Here is a 7,603-nt window from a genome sequence, read left to right as displayed (position 1 = left end):
CTTTCTTTGCCCTTCAGATTTTATGACACAGATACTACACAAGCAAATAAATTATAAAAAGACACAAGTCATACTGTTTGTATTACTTAAATTCACTACACATTTGACAAAACAACATGCTCATTTGAAAAAAACACATTCTGAAACGCTTCATGGAAACACGTGTTGTGTTTTTTTAGTCAACGCAACAGTTTGACCACGACTTACAAACATCAAAGGACAAGATGTGCCCTTCGTTTTTTAGGAACCCTTCAACACACAACTCGGAAAATCTAATCCAGTTTAGCCGTGTCCAGTAAGCTGTATCATAAGGACTATCAAGTACTGATTGAGCCGGTATTTTCCTCAACACTTTTGTCCTTCCAAGACAATGTTTGCTGTATAAACACTCCTCCCTTGCCAGACCTAAAGTAGTGTAGTCTCTAGTCGGCGATATGCCGCTTACTCCAAGCACTTTGCACAGCTTTCTGATCGTATCATAACGCGCTTATGAAAGCTCTGCGTTGTTTATTTACAATGACTTGAGGCTGTAGTAGCTTCAACATAGAAACCATACTCCCCAAAGCGAAATCCTATCGTATTAAATCTGCATTGTGTTGAAGTAATTAGCCTTCCATTTTTCAGAAATTAATACCTAGTCTAAATTGGTTTATAAATCTTAGCTCGACGCCTTCTCAACCACGTCGTGTTTGGTGCACAAAGCCAGCAGGCTCCGATTGTGACCTTTCAGCCCCTGTCCGCCATCTTTTAAATGGAACACGGCTCTTCTGCGCAGTCGCACTCAATAGATTCCTTTGTTCCGGTGTTGACAGAGTAAACATTTTCTGGCGATTTAGTCCATTAGGAGGAGAAAGTGATATCTAGATATCGGGCAGGTAGACACCCGCTTTAAGTACCGCAACCTGTTTTGAGTTTATTTAAGAATTAAAGGAACACTCCCCGCCTAAGATGGCTGGTGTGATAGGATCGATTTGGTTTGAAAACCCGACATTGTATTTGTGAAATTGATGACAAAGACGCCGTTTGACACATTTGAAATCTGCGTGGTCACGTGTGCTAAGAAAATTCCGTTCATGACGTTGGTGAAGTATTTGAAGTTGTCATGATATTTTGATCTCAGCTAACAATAATTCATATTCCTGAATAATCTGATTATAGCTGCTTAGGACGATTCAGTATCGATTATCTGAACAAACATTCAGCCTAACAACAGTCAAGAGCGCGATTGTTAAAATGACGTTTCTCATAGCAAAGATCTATACAAACTAATTACCGTCCATTGCCTCAAATCAATGATATCTTAATTTTTTTCTACAAAAGAAATCAGTTTGGCAAGTGAATACCTTTTTACGACGTCGCCAGTTTAGAACTGAATGTTGAATAATTATTTTCGGTTTGCACAAGATCGTGTGATAAATAACATGATAATGAATACTAGTTTAATGTTTATGAATGTATATCTGGAATAAGTTTACTTTCAAGAGCGATCGTATCTTGCCGTGAAGCTGGATTCGTGAATGAATATTACAGTTTCTTTCTTCATATATCTACTACATATGTCAGGACGATCATTTCATGTTTGGCGATGTAATCATGTTTCGTTTTGTTATCGCAACAGTTTTTTTCCGGCACCAGTTCAGTCACGTATGTTTAGTTCAGAACTGAACGGCATTTTATGTTTGTTTGATCAAGTCCATACTTTATGTTATCTTGTCGTCTTAATATCCGATTCAGCATTCATACGGATCAAGGATTGGTCTTGTCTGGAGTAAAAACATATACTTGATACCAAAAAAGTGAAAAAACTTAATTCTTCTTTCGTTTAGTGTGTCTGAAAAAAACAATATTCGGCCATGCTCTCCTGGAAATAATATGCCGTGATACGTATCGTAAGGTGGTTTTGGGGTATCGTTTTAGTCCCAATATTTACATCTTATACCGTGCTTAAGTGTGTTTGGGTGTTGATACAAGCAAGGTAGCACATTTGTGACCAAAGTTAAATCACACTATTTTGGCTCTTATTTGTCCAGACACCTGTCCGCACGGATTCTGTATGCTTGGGACGTATATATCGCATCCATGGGGCATTAAAAAATTTCGAGAAACCTGTTATTTAGGGTTCGAATCATGGTTTCTTCCGATAATGTTTCCTAGGTTGGCACCATACAGGTGCTCGTGGATGTTATCGAAGTGGTAAACGTCTTAGATATATATATATCATTGTATTCCCACGTTATCTGAAATAACCGTTTACAATAGTACTATAAAACCCTGACTGCGCTGCCTACCATTGCCAGAAAACCCGAAAACAGTTTTTAGTCCGAACAATTTCATTTGGACCGATTCCATATAGATTAATGGAGTTATACTCTATGGAATACAAAGACATTATAGATCAGTGAGCATCGATCTAATTTCAACGGGGTGAGTGGAAAGATATTTTTGACTGAACAATTTCTTCAGAAATATGATCAAAGTGATAAGCATTTTGGCAATGTATTTAAAAATCTCGTTTGTAAAAATACTCTATTGAATTGTTTGTGAAAAAAAGTGAAAGTGAGTAGATTGTTTGATTGTGTTACTTAATAAACAAATTCGTGGGATACAGCTCCAAAAATATTATTTGTTCTAAATAAAAGTTCACCCAACCCCCAAATTAATTGATGCTCACATAGTCATCTGTGGTGATGAAGTATAAAACAACCCGTAAATAATACAGGTACATAATGGCCTCTTCAATGCCACTCGTGCCTTATCACATTCCAATTTTAAACTAAATCCACCGTCAATAATACACACCACTAAACAAATACATACAAAGTTATTTTAAAGCTAGTTAACAGTAAATAACACCGTCTAACATACTCCACCTGAAGTAGAACGCACCCTAAATCAATTTACCAAAACCTACCTCAAACCCAATGTGATTGATTACGTACTTGGCGGTAGTCAGAACCCGTCAAGTTAACCACACACATACACGCCATGCTGTTATAACCTCCTTGACTCGCCCGAAAGCTTCGTCACAGGTAGAAGTCACAAGAGTTAATGGTGATGAATATGTGTTTGCCTACACTTTGTCACGATGGTGGTGTTTATACAAAGCAGCGAAACACAATGTGGTTCAATTCAGGTTTATCACAATATACTTAACAAGACATGCTTGAAGGGACATAAATGTTCTTTTATGAATTTATTTTCTTCATTTAAATTTATTTTAAAAGTACATAAAAATGTAAACGACACGAGTTTTTTTTAATAGAGTAATGTACAATATAATGCATCATTTGCATTTGTCACTAACAAGGTATTAACAGCTTATGAAATTTATTAATTTAGAGTTCTCGAATGATCATAACTTTATATTTAAGATATTGAGGAATATGTGATAATTTAACAATTTATAATGAATAGACAGAGAAAGGAAAAAGCTACCTTTTCATTCATTATTTTTTAACGATATATTTTGTCTTTATATGAAAACGATTTGATCTCATCAATAGAGAAAAACGATATATGATGTGTCTTCAATATATGAAAAAGACCTTACTTCTACTTATCAGGCCAGATGTACGCCTCAAACCTATAACACTATTCTCTCTGCCAAAGACGGACATGACACCAGTCTTTACAATGTTTATTTAAACTTTCTCCAAATCTCATAAGTCGTAAGCATGTTAGATTTCAATATCTGTCACCGATTTCAACTTTTCAAATGCTTTTAAATGTTGAGCGAACAGACACAGGAGGCGCGACAAAATCTTCACGGTGTCAAATTTCGCAGTATCTACAACACAATGGGAAGAGAGATATCTTGTCGTTGAAATAATTCGCTGCACTGGTCCCGTCTTTTGTTTGATCGAAACTAAAAGTGGTTAGCGAGATGCGATTATCCAACATATGTTCCGCATCCAGTTTGGCAAATTGCAAACCCTTGTCCAATATTGCGCATGCGCAGGGGTTAGTGGTTAGCGTCATTGTGGCGATAAAGCTCCACACACCGCAGTTATGTAAATAATATCTAAATCTCTTTCTCATCATCGGCGTGGACAAGGGACGATTTCTCAAAATTTACACAATTGTCTTTAGGATCCTGATCGTATAATGATGACAATTTAATCGTTCGTTCGTTTTATTTATGGTTTCGGGGAGGGGGCATCTCGTTCATCATTGCGTGGTTTGTGATGTCCGGTGCGCCTGTGGTCTAAATGAAGTCTTGGTTCCTGGCATCGCGTCTTTATTGCTGCCTGGACAGAGGACAGAGACATCATGGTTGTTTTAGATGTTATTTCGACATTCCCAAAACTCCAAAATATTTTTTTCGATCATGATTAATTTTGTCTGTAGTGTCTTTTGGTATACCTAACTTGCCTGGTATACAATTTGAATAATGATTGCTTGGCTTTTTGTTCGATATCGTTCATTTTTCACAACTGCAAACTGTTGACAAGACTTTTATGAAATTGACTACAGCAAACCTCTTAACCGAAATTCGATTATCGAGATATACGGTTTAGTAGTAGCTATCAAGCGGCCATCCTACAAACGGTTTTAGAGTTAGTTTGTGTGAAAATGAACAGGCACAAAGAAAGGTTTACTCGAAAATGTGATGTTTAGGGGATGTTTAAAAGGGATGTCCACTGTACCCCATGTTCCAGAATTTGTGGACTCGATTGCTTTCTTTAGGGCGATGTAACTCTATGCAGAATCCTTCACTAAATGTCAATATCGACACTATGTTTGTCTCGAATAACGGATAACTCGATATATTTTTATGGTGTCTAGGGATTTGTGCAAACAGGTTTCATTGTTTCAATGTATCTTTAGAGGCGGTAATGTAGCTTTGTAGTTAAAACGTACGCTGGTCACTCCGGTTCGATTCCCCACGTCGAGGCAGCAAGGCAACATGCTACAACATCACTCACACCCGGTCTTTATTAGTTTTGTTACACCTAAACATCAATGTGGTTCTACTTTATTCAAAACAACCACACCGAAGATGAGTCATCCGTCCTAATCTTATTTAAATAAATGTGAAACAGTTTTGACGTTTCATTGTGGATCCACGTACTTGTATTTAGGTTTCAATGTATATGTTTCTGGGTTGTCGATTATTTTCATGATTGACAACAACAATAATAACAGTAATGATGATGATGAAGATGATGATGGTGACGATGCCGATGACGATGTATGATGATGAAAATGACGATGACGATTATGATGATCATCATCACCATTATCATCATCATCATCACCATCATCATCATCATCATCATCATCATCTTCATGATCATAATTACTGCTACCTGGACAGAGGCATCGATGATGATGATCATGATGATGATGATGGTGATGATGATGATGATGACGATGAACGATGATGATGATGATCATCATCATCATCATCATCATCATCATAAATTTGCCCACAAAGAAATCGGGCACAGCCTGAGTAATCTGCAAATTCATGCAACGATGCTATTTTCTTCTCAGCCCCCATCCTCGCTAGTGCTGCGTCATCCGAGCAGTTGTGTACAAATAGGGGTTTGGTTTCCCGTTTATACAGAGATTTCCGTGTCTACCCACCTCTACTTACTGGCTAGACTTTCAAACAACGCCACGGCATTGCATGCCTCATTTCAACTCCTGATGACGTTGATTTACAAATACAAAACTCTGGCTCTCACGAGACACAGCTATTACGACATAAAACAAATGAATGGGTATATCTGTCTATCTAATCCTTTGGACCAGTTCAACATTCCAACTATGTAGACTTCAACAATGTACATTTCAGATATGTACATTTCAGATATGTACATTTCAACTAGAATGTTCCGTCGTCCTCTCACGCAGTATATGTGGCCTGGTATGGTTAAGTAATATTAACTAACAGTGGTCTTCAGTGGACTTCTAAGCCCCTTACTATTCACTCGCCTGTGGCAAAAATCATAGCTGCAGTAACATGTTTGAGAAAATTAATTCTCCATTGACCATTTGTTAAAAAGTAAAGACTTAGATATTACCTTTCATGCAATAGAATCGAATCAATCCCATAAAGTTAAACCAACTTTTGGACATCGTTTTTCATTTGCAATGTATTTTTATGTTTATCTTCACGAGTAGCAAAAAACAAAACCGCACTAAATATTCCCCATCAACATTACCCATAACTAATAATTATTCAAATACTTTTACATATATGTAAATAAAGCACGGGACTCTTCATAAGCTGATGGCGATCCGCAACAAATGCAAACCAGTGAACACCTGGTGTTCGTATCGTTAACACCATGACACATGTTCGTCACTGTTTCCGATAACAGGAGATAATTCAAAAACAGCTGACATTATCCACATTCCGTTATTGTCAGGCAGAATGAAGTAAGTAGCAGAATTGTGACAAATGTTCCAATTTCAGCGGGGGATCATTAATCATGAACAAGTTAACTGGGAATGTTTAATTACCTACTTGCTTTCACGGTGAAGTATGCGGCTCAATAATGCATCATTAACTCTCTTGTGAGCAATATCAACGAAAGGGTCTCGCAAACTTTGCTACCCCTTCAAAGTTAGAATTCAATTATCTAGGCGACAATTCGCCCATTTTTCACCCCAGCCAGTAAATGATATTCTGTATGCAAACTTGAAATGGCTCTGCTTATAAGAAGAGCGAAAATATGTCAAGAAATTTTTCAAATGAAGATGCATCGGACCATTGTTCAAGGGAATGAAAGACAGACTCATGCATATTCAGCATTGACAGATAGGGCCCGAAACTTCGTAATCGAATTTTAAAGCCATTTTAGTGTTGATATGACCCCGAAGCGTGACCTCTGGCAGCCATTGCCATTTACCTTCCGGTACTTGTCTCGCGGAATTCTCGCGAGAGTTCGCGATATTGGAATGTCAGTGACACGGGGAAAACTAACACAATTTTGCGAAACCTTTCTTCTAATGGTAATAGAAAGACAATGAATATGAATTAAGAATGTTAGATTTCCCTAAAACAGCGTGACTTCCCGACATTTCAGAAATCTAAAGTGAATATATTTTTACTAGTGTGACAAAAGTTTGAACACTCGAAATTTCAACACTTTCCTTCTTTGGTGTATGGAATATTACTTACATTTTCACAAAATACGTATCTGAATTTCAAATATTCTATGGTGAATTTTGTATTAATGTTTATGCATTTTCTCCCTTCTTGACGAAATATATACATACAAGTAAACCTTTTTAAGGAAAATGCAAATCTAAACACGTTCTTGATGAAGGCGAGATCCCTAGGTACATTTCACACTTAGAGGAAGTAGACGCTCTCGTCAGCTTCTTGAATGCCTAGCATCATCATTGCACGCATCACAAAAATTCGGATATGTAAATTTATAAAATTCAAATGTGTCATTTTCATTCTACTGATTCTATCTCTTCCCGTGACAAAATATGAGCGCCAACGCCCTTCAAGCGCGTTTTAATTCCCTTAGTATTCTGAATTTGTCTCTCCGTTAAATTCGACATATGAATAAGTCATGATAATGAATTGCGTAATTTTGAAAATGTGCCACCAAAATTTCAAGTCTTCTGTGACGTAGGAATT

This window comes from Haliotis rubra, unplaced genomic scaffold, assembly GCF_003918875.1.
Source record: "Haliotis rubra isolate DU_JTF1 unplaced genomic scaffold, ASM391887v1 Scf452, whole genome shotgun sequence".
NCBI lineage: Eukaryota > Metazoa > Mollusca > Gastropoda > Lepetellida > Haliotidae > Haliotis > Haliotis rubra.
The sequence above is the reverse complement of the archived record's forward strand: the minus strand, read 5'-3'. Positions refer to the sequence as shown.